We start from the raw sequence: 20190 nt of genomic DNA, 5'->3' as shown, positions 1-20190 counted from the left end.
CCGCACAGTAACGCGGACAGAGGAGCTGGACACAGGAGTGTGTTGCTGGTGCTATGGAGGTCTCCAGAGATCCTAGAGGTGCTTGTTTTTTCTGGTCACTGGCCTGGCTGGTCAGAAAAAAAAAATCCATTTAAAGTTGAGACCTTTGTTATCAGTAAGGTGATCCTGTCACCATGAATAATGGAGAGGAAATACAGACCATGCAATATGGTTGCTTGGTGGGTCTCCTTTTTCACCTGCCCATCTGTCTCATAACCACATGACTGGATAGCACTAAGTAATTTTTCATGAGGTTTCTGAAGCTGCTGCGTGTTATAAGGACAAATGCCTCTGTTTTGCCCCATCCTGAGGTGGCATGTGAAGAACAAGAAGTGACTTGACAATGTGCCCTCATCTGACCAATTTTCCTGGGAGCTACAACCTTGATTGGCACGTCCTGATACTGTAGACCCAGATTGTCAACTGACCCCGAGTGGGGGCTGAGGCAGCTCTGAAAAAAAGAGAAAGTTCTTCGCACAGACCGATGAATAAATAATAATAACAAAAAGAAGAAAACCCAAAGACTAGGAGAGTCAACAGAGAGAGGCAGATGCCTCAGTCAAGGAGGTGAAGGAAGGCAGAAAGAGTCAGGAGGAGGTGAGCTGTTGGCACCTGTGGGTTGGGAAGGACAAGGGACTCCAGGACATACCTACGCTGGGCTGGTGGGGAGGAAGAAGGACCGCAAAACGAGGGCAGCACAGCCCTAGGCAGGGAGAGGAGGACTAAAGGACTTTGGCAATTGGTAAAGGAGTCAGGGTAGGTGGCAGAAGTGAGGTTAAGGCAATTGGAGTGTTGTTAAAAAAAAAAAAAGGGGGTGAAAAACAATTACATGAGTGAAAAGACCAAAAAGAACAAAGTAGAAGAGGAGGAGGAGGAGGAAGAGGAGGTAGTTAAGGAAGATGGGGAAGATGGAAGCCAGGAGAAAAAAAGCAAGAAGAAATCAAAGTCTGAGGACTCAGGGATTGATCCAGAAGTGAAGAAAAAGAAAAAAAACAAGTGAAGAGAGCATATCAGTGAGAATGAGGATGACTACAAGCGCAGGAAGAAAAAGAAGAAGAAAGGCAAAAAAAGTAAAGATAATAATAAGAAGAAAGGTGACAAGTCCAAGAAAGGAAAGACAGATGATAATTTTTTGGAGATTTATGAACAGGAGCTTTGGGACTATCATTCAGATTCCTCCAATGTGGCAGAAGATGACAAGAAAAAAGGTCAGCTCCATCATTTCTCATCTCCCCTCTTGGGCAGCCAGTGACACTGCTGGCCATGTGGATGCCCATCTCGGGGCCTTTCCTGGGGGAGCAGGCACTAGTCATTCCTATGTGGGGAATATTTCTAATTAAATAAGCATTTTTACTGTGTGAGGTGGCAGTGACAGGTTGCGCCTGTATTAGCTTTTCAGTTTAAGAAGTCACTTTGTTGTGTGCATGGTACTGCTGTAATTACATTCTCCTAATTAATATTTGCATTGTGGTGCTGTTCAGAAGCTGCAGTCAGCAGAGTCCCCTTATGTAAGCAGAATACATAGCAAAGATGCATAATCCTGCTCAAGCATGTGCAGCAGGAGTGTGCCAGTGGTGTCAGCAATCGGACGAGCAGGCAGTGGACCACTTCGGATTGATGTAGAAGCAGGAGGTCCAGCACTGTCTCTCTGGCTGTTGTCAGTAACCAAACAGGCTGGGGAAATACTGCTAGTCATCTCAAAACCTGAATACTGTGTTGGTAAAATAAATACTCTGCTTGTTTTATATGCACAGTGTACTTTAGTTCAGTGCATGGTGAGCTGTGCAGTGGCGTAAGTTTTTAGATGATACACTGCGTTTCATCAGAAGACCGTGGTCTGGAGAAGGATCACAGCCATCAACCTGGCAACATCTGGACAGCTTGTGGGAAAATACTGTACTTTGGGCATTGCTGGATCCACTGCCTCAGGCCGAGCGGTTTTGAAACGTTGTTTTTGGCATGTTTTTCCCTGAAAAAACAACTCTGCCGTTCCCCAGAAACAAACTGGGAAGGAATGTCTTCCCTTGCTCATGTCAGGGAACATCCAGAATCCAACATGTGCAATGCCTCCAGGCCAAGGATGCTGGGAGGTCAGCAAAAAAAGTGTTTTTTGGTGAAATTGCTCTTCTTTCTACTTGGGTACCAGGGTCAGGGCTGGCAGCAAGGACAGCATCTCTCCTTGGTCTTGGTTATCCTGCTGCCTGGAAAATCAGAAGAAAGTGGGGCTCTTGTTTGAATCCGGTGACGTGCTAGCAGGGAATTACTTCCAGTTGCCTTCTGCAGACACATTGCTCTGCCACCGACTTTGCTCAGTGCCGCAGGTAAAATCAATATCATATTTTACCCAGGCTGCGTTATACCCTTCGCATTGGACAGCAATGTCTAATGTTCTTGTCCACAGTTGTGATTCAGAGACACCCATGTCCTGGCAGGCCCTCCTTGTTTCTGAAAGATAATGAAAGAAATGGAACAGGTTTTTCTTGAAAATGTTTCTCTCCCCTGAGGCACAGTGTTTTCCTCCAGCTGCAATTTAAACTCAAATAACAAAGATGTCGATTGCTAAGCTAATTCTACTTTGCTGTTCCAGCAAAGAACTAAGGTGGTTGGGTTTTTTTTCTGGTGGTGCTAAGGCAAAAGCACTTTTAAGTGATAGCTGGAGCACCAGATGAATTGAGTTTAGCTTCCTACAGTGCACGGGAATGAAATGTTGATTTTGCAATAGCTGATGAAGTAAAACAAACTCCAGACCACAACTAGTCTGCCTGTGGGAACAGGCGGGACAGTATTCAGCTTTAGATTTATATTTTAAGAGATAAATGATGTTTCAGAGCTCAAGATTATGCTATTTGTGTGTAAAAGTGGTGGGTTTGCAGGAAACTTCCCTAATTCATGTCCATGAAGTATCTCAAAATGCAAGTTACTATTAATTCTGCAATTCTTCGTATGACTAGCAAAATGGATAACAGTGTGCGACTGGTCCAAATATTCATGGAAAAAATCCTTCTCTTTTGCTTTGAATAATTAATTTGGCATCCATGCTGGACTCAAAAGCTGTTTTTGCTAAAGCATATAAAGAGCAAGCAATCTCTCATAGCGTGTGAGGCCCAAATCTGTTCACAGTTTTGCCAATACGAATCCAAAGTCATTGTGCTCAAGTCAATGGAGTTAGTTAGAATTTGCCCCAGAATGAATGAGAGAAAAAATTGACTTATTTTGTGCATGACAGGAGATTATTGCCCAAATTGTGACTTGATAAAAACAAACGCTGATTTCAAAGGCCCATCTTCCCAGTGGGTAAAGGATGGTCCCAATAAAACTGTGACTATAATAAATATTTAACCGTTGTGTGCATGTGTGTAGAGCATAATTTTGGCAAATATAAACTGCAACAGTCAGCACAGACCCTTAAAACCCTTAAAACCTTCCAAGTATTTTGCATAAATGTCAAGGTACTCTTCAGGTGCTCCAAGACAAACATATGCTGAAGTGCTTCAGTAGGAACCAGAGTGATCTGTGCTTTGCATGAATCAACATTAGTGAATGTTAAGAATAATCAGTGAATTCCTGCTGCGGGCATTTCGGGCGAGCGGGAGTCAGATTCAAATACTCATGGAGTTCAAGATCTGATCCGTTTATTGTACAAACCAGGCACACTTTTATAAGGCACTCTATAAACGTGTGATAATATGATTGGCTACTTTACAAGCGTATAGTAATATGATTGGTTAACAATTGTTTATTGGCAAGATCTCTGTTTCTACTTCTTCAGGCACGTAGGCTCTTTTCTGTTGTTTCCCAGCTCCTCTTATCGCGTCCTGCTGGCCCTGGTTTTGTGCAAGCACCTGCAACCTGTTCCTCCCTCTTCATTCCACTGCTCTGATCGTGCCCTCGTCTTATTTCTTCAGTATTTTTCCACTTGCTTCAAAGTTCAGTATAATCATTCAACACAGCAAAAGCCCCAACAAATTCCCAAATGAAAATATGGTGAAGTGCAAACAACCATTACCACTGATGAGCTACATGCATCCCACTAAACAGATACATCTGAAGGTGACTCTGACAGCCACGGCTTCAGAGCAGTGTGTATTGGTTTGGGAGGCAAGGACGGCATCTTGCTGGCTGTTTGCACTGCTTTGGTGGAGGAGGGTTTACTTCTTGCTCGCCTTGTGCGTGCCGCCCAGGGACATGGGTTTGCAGACCTTGGAGAAAGCAGGTAGGGATGAGGAAGATGAGGTTTGCCGTGGGTGTGGTGTATGGTGGTATGTGATAGATCAGCTCAGAGTGGAGTAAAAGGCAGAGATGCTGGAGGGTGTCAGACTGCCTTCAGGATGTGGGTGCTTCTGTGCATGCTCAGATGTTCCACGTTTGCAGCCACCTCGGAGCTTTCAGCCCCTCTGTTTCCCTGCCCATGCTCACAGCACGGCTCAGCTCTTATTTCTGCTTTCCCTCTTCCTTACCCAAACTCTTTGATGAGTCCTCACTAGCTTTGTTGCCTTATCCCACCTCTTTAATCATTCTTGTGGTATAACCCTTAATTTTTTTCTACCAAGGGCCACTCTTGCTAGACAACAGTTAGACATCATCATGAGCTCCAGCTCAGTTCCCCATATTCGCCGTATGAGAACGTTACCTGCAGGGATCTGCAGTCACTGCCATAATTAGCACTAAGCAGTCCCATGTTGTTGGAGTCAGAAAAACCTGAATTTATCAGCCAAATCACTCTTCTGCCCTGAAGATATTCCTTCCTTGTGGAGCTAAGGGAATTTTGCATGCTGTTAGCTAGAGGATCTCTGTCTCCGCTTCTCAGTCTTTACAGCTTTACAATAATCTCAGTGACCATTTTGAAGTGAGTATTTCTCTGCCCTGGACATCGAATGGACAGGTTTATACTATCAGCTCTTTCTGCAAGACAGGGAGATGGCTGTAAGTTCTTCCAGTGACACTGCAATGTAGCTTGATCCTGATTTTATGCTGTCTCTATCTTGTGCTTGAAATGACCATTTTTGAACGCTTATTTTCAGCAAAGAAACTGGCATCTATTGTTTCCTTTACTGACCTTGTACATGCCCCTGAAAAGTGGTAATATGTTTGCAGTCCGTAGCAAATCAGTTCTGTTTAGCTTGCTGAAACTTTTACCGGTTTCCAAAGTCTTCGTGCTGGATAGCTGAACAGTGGAGTCAGCTGGGGATTCAATATCTACCAGATTACATAAGTGAACAAAATTCCACTTGATTGAGATAATATTTGGAACAGAAGAGTCTGTATCAGTGGCTGTATTACAAGCTTTGTGTTGCCTGTCTAGCCCAGTGGGGAAAAAAGCAAGGTTTGGAGACCAGCCTGAAAGTCAAGCATTCCCATATTAACACTGTAGGTCACCATAACTTGGCCATGTTCTGGGCACTTGGAATAGACTTACCTTGACCTTGGGGGTGAGTTGGTTTGCCAATTAACAGCACCTAAATGTAGGTGTCTTCCTGTGAGAAGTGGCCTACATAGCAGGATGATGTTCAAACTGGGATCCAGTACTCTCCCTTTTGCTTTTGCGACCTTTCTTTGGGGCTCCTCTACCAATGGTGCGTGATGAACTAAGCCAACTCTGGTCGGAGAAGCATTTACGAGCAGCACAGGTGGGCAGGAGCATCTTAACAGACTTAATGACCTGACCAAACACCAGCTTGGGTGAAGAGATACGGACATTTGAGGCATCCTATCCATGTTTGAAAGGCGGTGGATGACCAATGCCAGTATGTGACACAGGGACATGGGAATTGTCATGGTTTGTTATGTTTGATCAAGAAGGAACTAGGGGTATGGTGGGTGCAAAGCTACTCATCCATGGAGAGGCTGAGACCTCTGCCAAAGTACATCTCAATGTATAAGGCCAGCAGGAATACATATAAATGAGTTGTTTTTCACATCATGGAAGCCAAAAGTTGTTGCAAAACTCTGAAGAAAGTTCATGTTTCAAGTCCTGCTGACTAAGACGGGAAGATCAGAAACTCTTGATGTATGCAGCTGGTAAGATGTTGCAGTGCCTGCTTAGGACTGGTCTCTCAGCTGGCTGTGGAGATGTCAATGGGGTTGAGCCAGCCATCCCAAATTCCACTTTGAGAGCACATCTCTTTGAGGAGCTTAAAGGTTCCTCTCTATAACTCTCAACGATGTCACACAGCTAAAAGCAAAGCCGCTGCATACTGACATCTCACAAATTAGTAAGAGAGAGAGGGACACTTTGTGGATGCACTTGGAAATGTCAATGCTAACCATAAAATCCCTGTGGATGCTCTCAATATTTGCATTCGGTGATTGCTTCCATTGAGGAGGAGACTAAATAGTAGGATATGGCCAAATCTGGAGTGATATACCAAAACCTCATGTTATCCTGAAAAACTTGGCTATAATTTATCTTTAGCTGTCAGACCAAGCAACAGCCCCAAAAGAAATCTGGAACTGACTACGTGCATGAGTGTCAAGGGATGGGAAAACAGCAACCTTTGTGTTTCATTACTTTGCAAAAAAATATTGCAGTTTTGTTGTGAGCTGGTTGGTGGTGTTTTTTACCCTTCCATTTGGTGAAATAAACTTGATGGATTATTTTTCTTTTAACTTTTCTTGGTAATAGGCATATATTCCATGTGAAACTGATGCAGGTGGAGGATAATAAAAGTGAATAAAAAGGTGGCCAAACTTATTTACACAGTGCACCTCTTAAAAATGAATTGGGAGATTCTGGAGAATTTGGGCAAATATTTTCCATCAGTGTAGGGGTTTTAAGGGCTGGCATCTTCACACTATAGAGGCAAATTTTTGGTGAACATTAACACCCATGATCTGAGAATATTCACAGCAGTGATGGAGGTGGATCCTCAGTAGGCAATTCAGATCTCTTGAGTGGTGGAGAGAGGGGTTTGAAAACTAGGGACTCAAAATAAGAAGAAATTTGGAAATACCATGAGTCCAACCAAAAAGAAAGGAAGGAATTTGATGGGAAGGGAAGACCTAGCTTTCATGATGGAACATATGTGGTACTTGAGATATTTAACTTCTGTATTTTCTTAATTTTCCCCTTCACAGCTGAGGCACTGAAATAGCAAAGCTGATCTTTTTCTACTTGCAAATTGATCTGAGATCTGAACCTAGGTTCCACTGTTGGTTAGAAGTGTGACTTCCACAGAAATCCAATTTCAAGCTTTTCAGCTAATTCAGCTTTATTGTCCCAAATCACAAAGTACAAGATGTTTGTGCTTGGCATTTGCTAAGGGTGGACCTGTTCTCTCAAAGCCAGAATATCCAATTATTCAGGAGCAAACTCCTGGGGTAGTTCAGAAACGTCACTAGTCTACAGTTCTTGTGTCTTAAATCACAAATGCTTAAATCACACCCCAGCCAAGGGGCTTGGGGTAAAAAATTCTTGAGGTCCTCAAGCTGCAGAGATGCTCCCAGGAATGATGACACCCATCAGCTGTCAGTTGTTGACCAAAAATAAATGCAAAGAAAGGAAACAATCCTGGATCTAGACTGCTGAACTTTCACATCTCCGAAGGAAGAGGCTAAATAAGCTGTGTTGTTCTCCAGGTGCCTTTTCCAGAAAGAGCTAGCATCAATATTGGTATTAAACTTTTATTTTCTTCCTGCAAAGGAAGTCATGAGCCCTGTGTCCATGACATCACTGGAAAGCTGTGACATCATTTACTTGCACAGCTGGCTGCACAGCTGTAGTGCTGGAGAAGGGGCAGCAGGACTCTCCCCTTTCAGGGGTGCATCGTGGCACTTGTCAAATGTGGTGACATGCTGCTGTCACCAACTCAGCCCCTCCTTTTGACCCTCTGTGCAGAGTTAATTAAAATAGTGCTAACTGCAGTGTGTGCTTAGTAATGATATGTGCTACCTGGGCAGCGCTCAGCACATCTGTCCTGGTAGAAACTGCACCTCGACCGTGCTGCCTGCTTACTGCAGCATGTGGAGGCTGAATTTGGGGTTGTGAACCTAAAGTGCAAATCTATATGTACTCAAGGCTTGTGTTTCCTTGCAACCGTGAGAGTCCCATTGTGGGAATTAGAGAAGGGGTTTGATTTTTAAGGAGGCAATACTGTGGCTTGTTGATGGTGTTGTATTAGACAATTTCCTTGTGTTCCATCATCTCATTTGTTAGGAGTTGAAAAGTGGAAGTAGATCAGTCTGGCTTACATCTTCTGAGAGGAAATGAAGTTTAGATGTATAGACGAGGTGACATCAATACCCACAGAGGTGCAGCAGAGTGGCTCAGGAATGGGTTTCACTTGCTGTAACGTGGGCAGATGTAATGTGACAGGCTGCCTGCCACATCTAAGTCCTAGCATTTCTCCAGCAATAATAAAAAACCTCACTAGAAAACCTGCCCAAACTTCTGAAAGGTGTCTGGGAACTTACGGAGTGTTGTGCTGACTTTTTTCCCCTCCCTTTTCACAGGAAAAATGCCTTCAGCCATGTGCCCACTGGCACAAAGCTGGGCACAACTTGACCTCACCCCCTGAAAACAGGAATGGGGCAAAATTTTTCTGAGCCTCTGTGGGGAAAAGGGGGACGATGTGTTAAAGCCCCTTTTTCCTTAATGAGAACTTGCAGAAGGATGCTCAGTTGCAAATGCCACTTCGGCCATGCCTATAGGATGCTCTGATGGTGATAAGTACTTCCATGGTGCACATAAGTTGCAGTATGCTTTGAGATGGCCAGACATAAAAGGCTGCTATAAAGAAGTGCAGCAATATTATAACTTAATGATGTAAGCTTGCTGTTTCCAAAGCAAAGTCAATAACGGCACTGAAACCCATGAAGTGATGGGTGGTGAATCACTGGGGCAGGCGGATTACGAGTCTTCCTCCTGTTAATGGCTAATGCGAGGATGTCATCTGTCTCACCGTGCGATGCCAAACATCTCCCGTTGGCATGTGTGAACACTAACAGGAGGAAGGTGAAATGCAAACACTGTTCGTACATATTACTCATGTGCAAGCTGTGGATTTCAGATCCTTTTTTTTTTTTTTTTTTTTTTTGCAATGAAATCTCCTCTTCCTTGAGCCCATAAATGAAATACACCAAGCCAAGGGATTCTTAAAATTTAGCCCAGCACAGATCATAACTTACTGTATTTATTAGTAATGACCCCTTTCTGTCCTATTTACATTCGTGGAAAAATAAAGTTAGGGAAATATTATGGTATTTTTTTTCTGTCTCGGTGCAATAGAGCCGCTGGAAACGAGGAGTAGTTTCTAACCAGCTTTACAGGAGTGGCCTGGCTTTTGCTCTAACACTCTGTCTCTCTGTTTTTTAGTTAAATTGGTGGTTTAATTTCTCCGTGATGTTGTTTTCAGTGTTAGTGGGGAAAAACATTAGATGCTCAGAGCGGTCCCAATATGTTTTTTTCCTCTTTTGAATATATATGTGATGTAGTGAGGGAAAGATGGGCACTAACAAAATACATAAATTCTGATGTCCCCATGAAGAAGGGCACTTTTACAATATTTGTTCTGAGAAATCACATACTTAGCAGTCAGGCTGTGCAAGATGAAATGATGAAAGTTTAGTTTTTCCTCCAGCTTATAGGTCTGAGCCTGAAATATCTTTATTAGCCAATGACCATTGTGTGGGGCCATGAGGATACTTGGTATGGCCAGAGGCAAATTTTTATTATTTCTTCCAATTCCTTTTGTACTGAGACAACCAATGCATGTCCTTCAGGACGGTAACCTGCTTTCAAGCCTGAAGTCTTGTTCTAACTTCACTCATCATCCTGCTTAAGAAATGTGTGTCTAACTAGAATTTGAACCTATCTAGCTCTACCTTCTGGCCATTGGATCTTCTCATGTCTTTCTCCACTTGAGTAAAAGGTTGTTTTTAACTTGTGTGTCTCCCAAGAAGATATATATATATATATATATGGTAATAAAGTTGCTACTGAATCTACTACTTGGAAAGATAAATTGATAGAGCTTTGAGACTATTCTTTAAGTGTTTTTCTACCTTTTTCTCATCATGATTTACCATTTGGTCTTTGGTAAATTCTCCAGAACAACTGAAATGCAAACTTTCTGGCTATAGTGATTTCTCAACTTCATACAAATATATTATCAGAGCAAACAGGAAAGCGTGCATTGTGTTGACATGTGCATAAATGAAAAATAGCTGAACAGCTTTCCTCTAACACTCCACATAAATTCATCTGTTATACGTAATACGTACCCGTGTGTTACGGTAGGGGAAGCGATGTGTTCACGGAGAAGTGTTTTATTTTCAGCAAAATCTATCCCAACTCAACCCCTCTCTGCCCATGTAAAGTGTCTCCAGCAGCTTTAGGTTGATGTGATGACTTTCACCAGCTGGGTTGATCCTTAGCAGTGACTATGCCCTGTCCAATGGATGGGTTTGTTTTGGTGGTGGGTGCAGAGAACCGCCTCTGGGGACTGTATTTCAGCTCCGGTTTGGGGCTGACTTGGAACCATAATGTATAGGGTGAGGGATTTCTCCTGTTGTCCTGATTTTTCTTTTCTCCTTCCACAGTTTACGAGGTGATCACGGTGACAGGAGATGTCTGGGGAGCAGGAACCGATGCCAACGTCTTTGTTACTCTCTTTGGAGAGTTTGGGATTACTCACAAGATTCATCTCACAAGCAAGTGAGTATCTGGAAGGAAATCTGTATCTTTGAGGACTTTTATTGCATTTTGATAAAATATAATATTGTACTGATGGATGTGCAGGGAATAAGTCTAAAAAGTATTTCAGGATCACCAGGGAAATCTGAATTTTTGTAGTCGCATATTTCTTACCAGATCCCTTTGCAAACCTGCATTCCTTTCTGTAGGTGGAAATGTGCGTGGAGTTCCGTATTATATAAGGCTTGCACTTGCAAGGTGTGGGGATACTTGCTTTTCTTAAAGCTTAAATTAGGAGCTCCTAATTTAGGAGCTGAGAATATTCATCGCTTGCTGGAGTGGACATGATGTGCCATGTTTGCATGCCTAAATCCCACTGAGGTCTCCAAGCTAAGTCAGGCACAGAGATAAGTGTCCTTGAATGTTTCTGAAGAGTAACTCAGTGGGGTTGAAGTAACGTTGTTGATGGGTTTTGTAGTCGCATATTTCTTACCAGATTCCTTTGCAAACCTGCATTCAGCCATAGGAAATCTGAGGCAAGCAGAAATGGGAGAATTTAAGCTGATCCCTAATTTAGCCTGTTTCTATCCTATCTGCTGCATGCCTTGTTACACACCGCTGTGGTTGCATGTCACTGTGGTGGCACTGTTCTCTTTTCCTCCAGCTGATGCCAATGTCACCCTCTGGATGCAACTTCTCAATTCTTATCACTGCATTGAACTTAGTGGAAAACATATGTTATCATTTAAGAACCTACCACAAGGCTTTTGACTCTCTCAATAGAATTTTTTTTTTTTTTAAAAAGCGAGCATCAGGGCCAGCAGGTGCTCAGCTCCCATGAAAGCAAGGTGACTTTTAACAAAGTCCCAGCTCTGCATGTAGTAATTTCCCCGTAGCCAGACAACTGCCCTAAGATAAAGCAGAAATCCCTTCTCCATGGGGTCTAAGAGAGGCTGTGTGTCTCTGTTTTTCAGTGTTCTTATTGTTTTGGTTTTCTTGAAAATGTTTCAGAATTATTAATCCTGTGCTAATGTCACACGGTAACTTCACATTGTCTTAATTTCTATAGCACCGACAAGAGGTACCTGCAGCTATTTTATATTTTACCCTCAAAAGAGCTTCTCTTCCCAGTGAAGCAACTCAAACATGAGAGTCTGTAAAGAAAATGATATGGGAATGGTAAAGAAAATACATGAAATTCCAGCCCTGTTTGCCATATTTGAAATTCAGAAATCAGAGTTAGTCAAGGGAGTTTTATTATCCCAGCATCCCTAGAAACACCAGGGAGAACCTGCTGATTGTACATTTTATATCCATACAAAATGCTTTGTCTCTGTTCTGTGATTTTCATCCAGACATCCCAGTGAATTTATAAAGCAAAATACCATTTCTCTTGATTTATCAGAGAGGGAAACATAGGCAAAGAGGTGAAAGGTAACATAATCCCATCGCAGGTCAATAGCAGAGCTGGGAGCAGCAGCAGCTCTTTGGGAGAAGAGCTTCTAGCACCCAAACCTGTCTCCTAGTATTTGGCAAAACCATCAAAGCAGAACCTGCTTTCCAGGGAGTTTTCTTGTGGTCAGCATTTATGTAAGGAGCCATTTCATTGTGAAAGTGCTCTGCTGCACGTGGCTATGGAAAGAATCCAAATATTACCTTACAAAAAACCACAAAACAACACCAAACCCAAACTGTATGCCCTTTAGAGAAGAAGTCAAGAGATCCCCATAACAGATTTCTTAATTGGCTGTGGTCTTAAATGAGCTACTGGTTGTGCAAGTCATCTTTGCTGGCACTCTGGTTAATGCCTGCTCTTTCCTCCTGGACTCACCACATCTTCCATGAAAGAAAGAAGGAAAGGACATGCAGGGATTAATTTAGGTTGCAGCAGCAGCAATCTGAGCTTGTTCAGACCTGGGTTAGCATTTTGGGCTTGGTCCCTGTTGCTGCAGAGAGCAGATGGCTGAGGTGTTGGTAAGCAAGGATGAAAGGCATGGGAAGCCAACCTTCTGCAGCTCAGGGCTCTTAAAACGGGTCCCGTAGGAGGTGACCGCTAGAACTGCAACTACAGGTTTCCACAGGGGGTTTCCCAAACATCAGCAAAATTCCTGCATCTCTAAACAAAGTCTAGCACGTTACAGTGCTTCATTGAGGAACATCAAGGAAAAAAGCTAGTCCAAGTGTAGGAGTGCATGTGGATCTGCTTAATCGGTAGTCTTGTCTCCGAAATACGAAGAAAACCAAGAAATAGTTTGCCCCCAAATTTATTATGCATCTGGGTGAATGTGGCAAAAGGATGGAATCTCATGCATCTTTCAACTAAATGTTTACATGAGTTCACTTATGACTGCAAATGCATGACATTTTATAGGTGTTTACATTTCCCCGTGTATGACAGAAAGCTAAAATATCATGCATTGCCTAAAGATGGTACTACCATTTCAGCTTTGGTTAGAATAGGGGTTTTTTTCTTATTTCTTTTGTGATTGTGTGCTGGTAGTGAAATACATGACATTTCAGATCTTTTTGTCATGAGCGGTAAAGGGAAGACATGGCAAGCTGATGAAATATCATGTGTTTTTAACATTAACGTTGGCCAACAATAAGGTAACTGTGAAAACCAGACACAAATTTTCACTGTGGCTTGTCAGGAGGAACATCAAAGTGGCAGCACCCAAATTGTGTCCCAAAAGAGGCATTTGTTTAGGCAAGGAGGCTTAGCCAAGTAGTGTTTGGGTCTGGGAGGGACTGAATCCTTCGCGGTCACTGTCTGCCTGTCTGGGAGGCACGGTAACGCCTCCCCGCCAGGGCTGGAGGGGGTGGGTGGGTGATGGCAAAATGCTGCTCCTCTTGAGAAAATCCTGCTTCCAAATCCAGCTCACACAACCCTCCAGATCCCCACCTGCCATCCTGCACCGGCTACAGCTCAGCTAGAAGCTTAAAAGCACTACCGCAAAGGAGTTTCTTTGTGCAGGCTCCATCACGGGCACGTGAGTTGAACACCAAGGCATTGCTTGGTGGTATTTTGGCAGTCACCAAGACCTTTCCTACAGGTATGAGCTGCTTCTCCACAGTCCAGCGCCGACCAAACAGTGCTGATCCTCCATAGCATTGTATTTGTCCAAGCTCATGTGCTTCCCATCATGCTGAGGCGCAAATACAAAACTAAACTGGGAATGCCGCTGCCAGCTCATTCACAGTATTTAGTAGCAAATTTATTTGTTTGTTGTTAGTGTAAACGAATCCACTTTTCAGTGTCAGGCTTACCTTGTCTAGCTTGTGACAACTGTAATAAATATTCATGGGAAGATTTTTCCTTTTTTAAAAAAGAAAATTAAAAAGACATAGAAAAGATTTAGCATCTACAGCAGTTTAAAAGAGAGATGAAATAATTGGTAAGTGACAGCTGGCTTCTTACTCAGTTTGAGGACTGTGCAGTGAATCTGTTTTTTGATGTTGGTTTTTTTTTAATTTTATTTCCTATGCTGAATACCTTTAACTGGCAGTCTGTTCTACCTGGTCTTGGGTTGCTATACAGAACTTTTCCTGCTCCTAATGCCAGCAAATACATATGAATTGCAGACCAGGTACATGATGGTCTTTAGAGGATGTTAATGTTTGTAGCTCTACTACAGCTAAGCCATACCAAATTGTAGAAGATGTGATTTTGTTGTTTAACTGCTCTGGAATAAATGAATACAGGAATGCAAGTTTATTTACTCTGAATAGTTACTAAGAAGTGTTAGGAAGCTGGTGTAGAAGGGGCTGATCAGGCTAGGAAGCCAACAAACCCCAAGTGCAGTGGAGGAAGGCTCCTCATATCACTGCCAAAGCACTTCTTCAGTGATGAGTTGCAATGCTTTTCCTTTAATGACTCGGGTTGCTTCCCATTTTAAAGCTGTTTATGTATATAAGTGTACTCTGATTTATGCCCGTACAAATCTGCAGCACTTACACCATGCTCTGAAGACTTAATGATCTGGGGCAATGTCAAGTGACAGCACACTTTGGAGTCTATATCCACTTTTGAAAAAGAAACAAAGTGGGAAATTTCTCCTCTCTTTTGCTTAGGCATATTGGCTAGCCTGTGCTTGGCATTTCAGGAATAAAAGCCACCTGAGAGGGTGTTAGGCAGCAGTGTTGAATGACCCAAAGATAAGAGCTAGTAGAATTGGCGTATGTGTAAATTATAATCCATCTGCAGCTACGTGTGTAGTAGCTGGTGGTACCAACTAGAGGGAAAGTCAAGCCTGAGAGTGAGAAACAGGAATTTACTCAAAACAGGCAGATTTTTAAGGGAATTTAGCTGTTAAACCAGGTCCCTATTGATAAGTGCCAGCAGCATTTTTTCAGACTGTAAAGCCTGGGCAGTTTTCCCCATGGGATGAGTGTGTGGTGCCTTCCTGGAAAGAATTCAACCTTTCTGCCTTGCTCAAAATCCTGCCCCTTCCCCCAACTCATTAATCTCAGTCTTCAAAACGTCTGAGCTCATTCTCCTTAAAATTTGCAAAAATATTTCTCCATGGGAATGAGATAGACATTTTCAGCAAAGTAAAATTAGCCTCCAAATTTGGCAAAGCGGATGCAATTCAAAATATAATTTAATATGGAGAAATGCTGAGCAACCTTTGCAATGTTATCGATGGCACTCTCTGCTTTATATACAGTTTCTCCAGAAAACAGCCACCAAGTTGCACATAACAAAGACATAAAGCATAACTAAGATTGTCTAAATTAAATACCACTGGTTTGTTTTCTTTATGCAAATCACGCCACCAAAGATGAAAACTGATATTAATATGATGCTGCTCCATGCAGTATGAAGTGAAGGAGTGCATATCCAATGTGTGCCATTAAGGCTATAGAAATCTATACTGGGAATGCTTATGGATAAGGCAGGGGCTGTTCTTTGTGCCCTACATCACTTTGTAAAGTTTCAGGGTAAGTTCAGACACGGGCTTTCATGGTTTTGGGTTGGTGTTTGGCTCCTGGGTGTCATCGCGCTGCTATACCCCTAAGCAATTTATCTCATTCAATTAAATCCTTTCAACTTGGACCATTTTTTTCACTAATTCTGTGCTTATTTAAGCAGGATTTCTTCTGCTGGTCAGGTTATTGGTAGCAAAAGAAAAAAATGTCCTTGGTACAGAGACGTTTGCAGTTGTTGCACTTTTCAGCTGGTTTCTTTTCCATCTGGAGTATTTTTGGATGTATGCTGCCTTATGCAGTATTTCCAGCTGCCTGCTGACTGATGTCAGCTTCGTGACAACAGTCTTGGCAAAATATTTGTAGACCAAACTCCCTGGAGTATTTGTTGCTCCAAGAAGGAGGTTAATGATGCTGCTATTGGAGCTCTGCATCAAGAGTAAATATGGTTTGAACATATGGGGTTTTTTTCAGTTAGGCTATCCATAAGTCCATCCAGGCCAGTGTCCTCTCTCCAGGAGTGATCGATAGTGGATGTGTAGGGAGGAACAGCAGAATGAGGCAAAGACATCGTGAGCGTTTTTCCAATATCCTTTTGCATCTTGTGGCAAACTGCCATCTTAGCCGGCGTCCTGATTCACCTAGCCTATAGCAGATAATGTGAAGATGAGCAAAGCTGCCTGTACTTTCAGGAAAACAACAGGGATAGACCACTGCTCATCCCAGCCATCTATATACCTTAAAAATATGCTGCCCGCCCCTAGTCCATGTGAAACTTACCTCCTATAAGAGAGAAGGTGAACCAAATGGCATTTATTTTTCCCTAGAGTGACAGCCTGTAGGATGGGTTTTGCTGTGCGACCTTGTGAAATCACCCCTGATACCCAGCTCCCCCTGCTGCCGCTGAACGTCAGAGACAGGAGCAGGCAGGGTTGTGGGGAGGTGCCACCAAGAACTGACTCTTTCTGATGATTTAATGGAGCATCTTTAAAATTTTGTTCCAACTGACATCCACGGTAATGCTTTGTGCTTCTGCGCAGCCTGTCATCCACGGGGCTTTTGCAGGCGGTCTTGTGTGTACAAAGCATTGTCAGATAGAGCACCTAATAGAAAGGCAATTTAAATTATCATTAATGCAGTGATTCAAAGCTAAATTGGTTCAGGTAACTCCATCACTGCTAAAGGTTATTATTTTATGCCTCTGCTGTGATCAGTACCCAGGTTTTCCCTCTGTTCCTAAAAGCTCAGCTTTGGAAAAGGTGCTCTTTGCTGATTAGAAGTGAAGACTTCTCTACAAATATTGGAAATTTCAGTTTCAAATGTGGCTTTTGTTTAGGTGGTGGGATTTGTCTTCTTGATTTCCCTTTATTTTTTTTTTTTAAAAGGTGATTTACTAGTACAAATGTTTATTTTATGTACTTTTGCATTTAGAACTGCATCACTGAGAGTTTCTTGTCAACATACCAAGTAGTAACAAAACCCTCATGGCACTGGCTCTGTTGTCTGTGCCAATGGCCTACAGGAGAGATGCATGCAGGATTTATAAATACTGTGCTGGAATATGCACCAATTCTTGTAGGGCTTTTTAGCAATGTGACTTTACCCAACCAGTGGACATAGCGCTCTAAATCATTGTACATTTGCAGTACTGCCAGCAGTGCAACCTGCGGGCAATCATTCAGCCAAAAGAATGTGAAAACAGCTTCAGATACAACAAATATTTGAGAATTTCATATACTAATCTTTGGTGAAGTTCTGTGGATGTTTATTGCAAAGCAATCAGGTAAAACTGCAACAGGCAATGGAAAAAAATTAGAGCTGCTAAAGCTAATTAAATATGTGAAATAAAACCCCCAGTTGGAACATATTTGCCCTAGCCTGATATCCCAGATGGACAATAGGGCTCCAAGTGAAATTCTGCTTTAGACTAAGCCATGTCCAGTCCCTGGGTCTGAACCCAGTCAAGCCTGAACATTGGAAATTTAGTGCTGCAATTTCCAAGTCAGATTTTTCCCTCCTTTATTTGTCACCAGAGCTGTGCAAGCCAGCGTGCTGCATTGTTTGGTGTAAGAGTTCCTTATGGTAATCAGACGATGAATTTCTTACCCCAGCCTGGAGCAGACTCTGACACGGCCCAGCTGTAATTTCTCCTCTCTCTTTCTTTTTATGGCTAAACTTCAGTGCAGCCATTCACTGTGGGATATTCCCTCACTCACTCTCTTACCACTTAATCGACAACGCTAGAACAACGCTAGAAGGAGCGGTTGGATTTTTCCTTAAAACATTCCCCTTTTCTGTGCTGTTGATGCTGCATATCCATCTCAAGGGAAGAGACATTTCAAATTTTTTCTACCTTCTGACAGCAAGACTTCCCAGGAGTTTGACTCCTGGGCTGCATCACGTTTTCCAGTGCTTCCCCAAGCTCTTTCAAGATGCACGAAGCATCTGCTCCATGGGCACTTTTGTATGCCCACTTGGTGCTCCTCCAACAGAAGGTTTCCTCCCCACCGCTCTCCCACCATCCCAGCAATCAAAACAGCCCAGCCCAGAAGCAGGACTGCCGTAACCCAGCAGTCACTGGGACCAGTGTGTTGAAAACTTTGGTCTAATTAGTCCCACTTAATACATTTGTGCCATCTCTGAAGCAGTCTGCAGCGCTGCATTGATCTCCGGAGCTGATGCAGGGAGAAGCTGCTGTCATTACGATGCTCACTCAAGCCTGACAAACTAATTGCCTTGCACTTGCTGACTGTTTTCTCTCCGACAGCCAGGTTGGGGGAGGCTGGGCTGGATTTAATTGTCTCTTGTCTTCATGGCAAGGTTAACTGTTCTAGCCTTTTCACGTAGCGGCGATGCTCCTGGTGCGGTATCTGAAATGGAACAGGGGAGGATGAGGGCTGCATTTGCAGAACACACAAAATAACCTTTAAACAAAGGCGCATATGCAAATTCTTCAATGATGCGGAGAAGAGCGCTGAGTGAAACCAAGCCCCCTTGCTCGGATTATTAATATTCATTCATTTTCTGAGTACTAGCTGCTTGTCACTGTGGCTTTATGCTACTTAAGTGCTGGGGTTTCTTGTTCATTGTAACACGACTTCTGGATTTTGCTGTGTTTAATCATCTGTAGTGATGCTTAGTGGCCCAGGTGAAATGGGGGCCCATGGGGGGGGCAGGTGGGAGAGGCTGTGTCTTCAGAGCAAGGATGGATTTTGCTTTGATGTTATTCATAGTGGTTTTGTTTGAGCAAAATACAAGCTCAAAAAGGAGGGGAGTGATTGGCAAAGATCACACTGCAGGCTGGAAGGCAGAACTGGGAATTAAATTCTCCATTCCCTGACCTGGGCCAATATACTTTGTATTGCCTTCCACTTGCACCTGTGAAATAGGAACCACACACTTAACACTTCACACACAAAAAAATCAAACTAGTCCCTATCCTACAGCTGTCATTCTTTGAATGAGATACAAATCGTAGGAGAAATCTTCAAAGGAAGCTTCAATGGTCGTTAAAAAATATATGTTTGAAAAAAGGATGGGCATGGAAAGAAACCTTTGATGCAGTTGGGTGCTTTTTGTCTCTGGCTCAGCTCTAGGCAGATGTGTGGCTCCTCAGGGAACTCGCTGGGTTATGGAGCCTCTTTGCTCCATCACCAAGAAGGGGTCTGCTTGATGCTGGGTGTAGTAGAATGAAGGTGGGTTAATTATCATTGATAATATACAACTGTGGGTTGGCTTCAGAGGCGGTGGGTTGGCTGATGTAGATAAGGTGCAGCTGTGGCTGGTTAAGTTGAGAGCCAATGAAGAGAGAGCAGCCAAGGAAGAAACAGGAGCAGACAGAACACATGCCCTGGATGAGGTGTGGCGAAGGCAGTAGAGGGACTGGTATGAAGAGTATGTTGGTATGAGGTGGTAAAAGACCTTGTTGTAGCTTGATGGTTTGGAGAGTGCTGTGACAATGGGTGCCCTGTGTGAGGACCTTCAGACTATGAGACTGAGTATAATAAGCGGTGATGGCTGTGCTGGGGGATGTTTGAAATGCTAATGGTAGTGACTCAATGTAGGGGAGACAGGTGGGTATAGCCTGTGATCCAGATCACGTTGAGATAGGTGGGAAGAGCCTGGGGATCTGGATCAGACACTGGTAAAGGTGAGCTGTTGGGATCAAAGAGAAGGAAGCTTGACTGCCGTGGAGTGAAGAGACTGAGGGCAATGGGCAATAGTGGCAGAGTACACAGCCAGATGTGGCAGCAGCCTGCAGCGGTGGTGGGTCCAGAGTGGGTCCGGCTAGACAGAGGTGATGGCTGTGCTGGGGGAAGGTGCGGGAGCAGTGTGGTGCTGCGGGCGGCTCCCGCCTTTGCTGCTGCTGCTCAGCCTGGTGGTATTCTTGCTGGTGTTTATGTGCTCGTTGAAGGTGTCTGCAGTTGAAGAAGAAATGGGTGACTACAAAGATGTTAAGAAGTTTTTCAGGACACAGGATGATTTATTAGTGCTGTATTCTAGATCTACTGCTGCTGAGAGCTCACTCAGGTTACTGTCCAGTGTGACCCAAGAGGTGAAAGGACAAGGCACTATATGTCCATCAGAACCCTCCT

At 43.3% G+C, this 20190-nt stretch overlaps 1 pseudogene; it reads left to right on the top strand.

Annotated features, from left to right (window-relative positions):
* Positions 1–868: 868 nt before the first annotated feature.
* Positions 869–20190, top strand: part of LOC121080423 — a 191845-nt pseudogene continuing 172523 nt past the window's right edge.

The sequence above is a fragment of the Falco naumanni genome, chromosome W (assembly GCF_017639655.2).
Source record: "Falco naumanni isolate bFalNau1 chromosome W, bFalNau1.pat, whole genome shotgun sequence".
Classification (NCBI taxonomy): Eukaryota; Metazoa; Chordata; class Aves; order Falconiformes; family Falconidae; genus Falco; species Falco naumanni.
The sequence above is the reverse complement of the archived record's forward strand: the minus strand, read 5'-3'. Positions and strand labels throughout refer to the sequence as shown.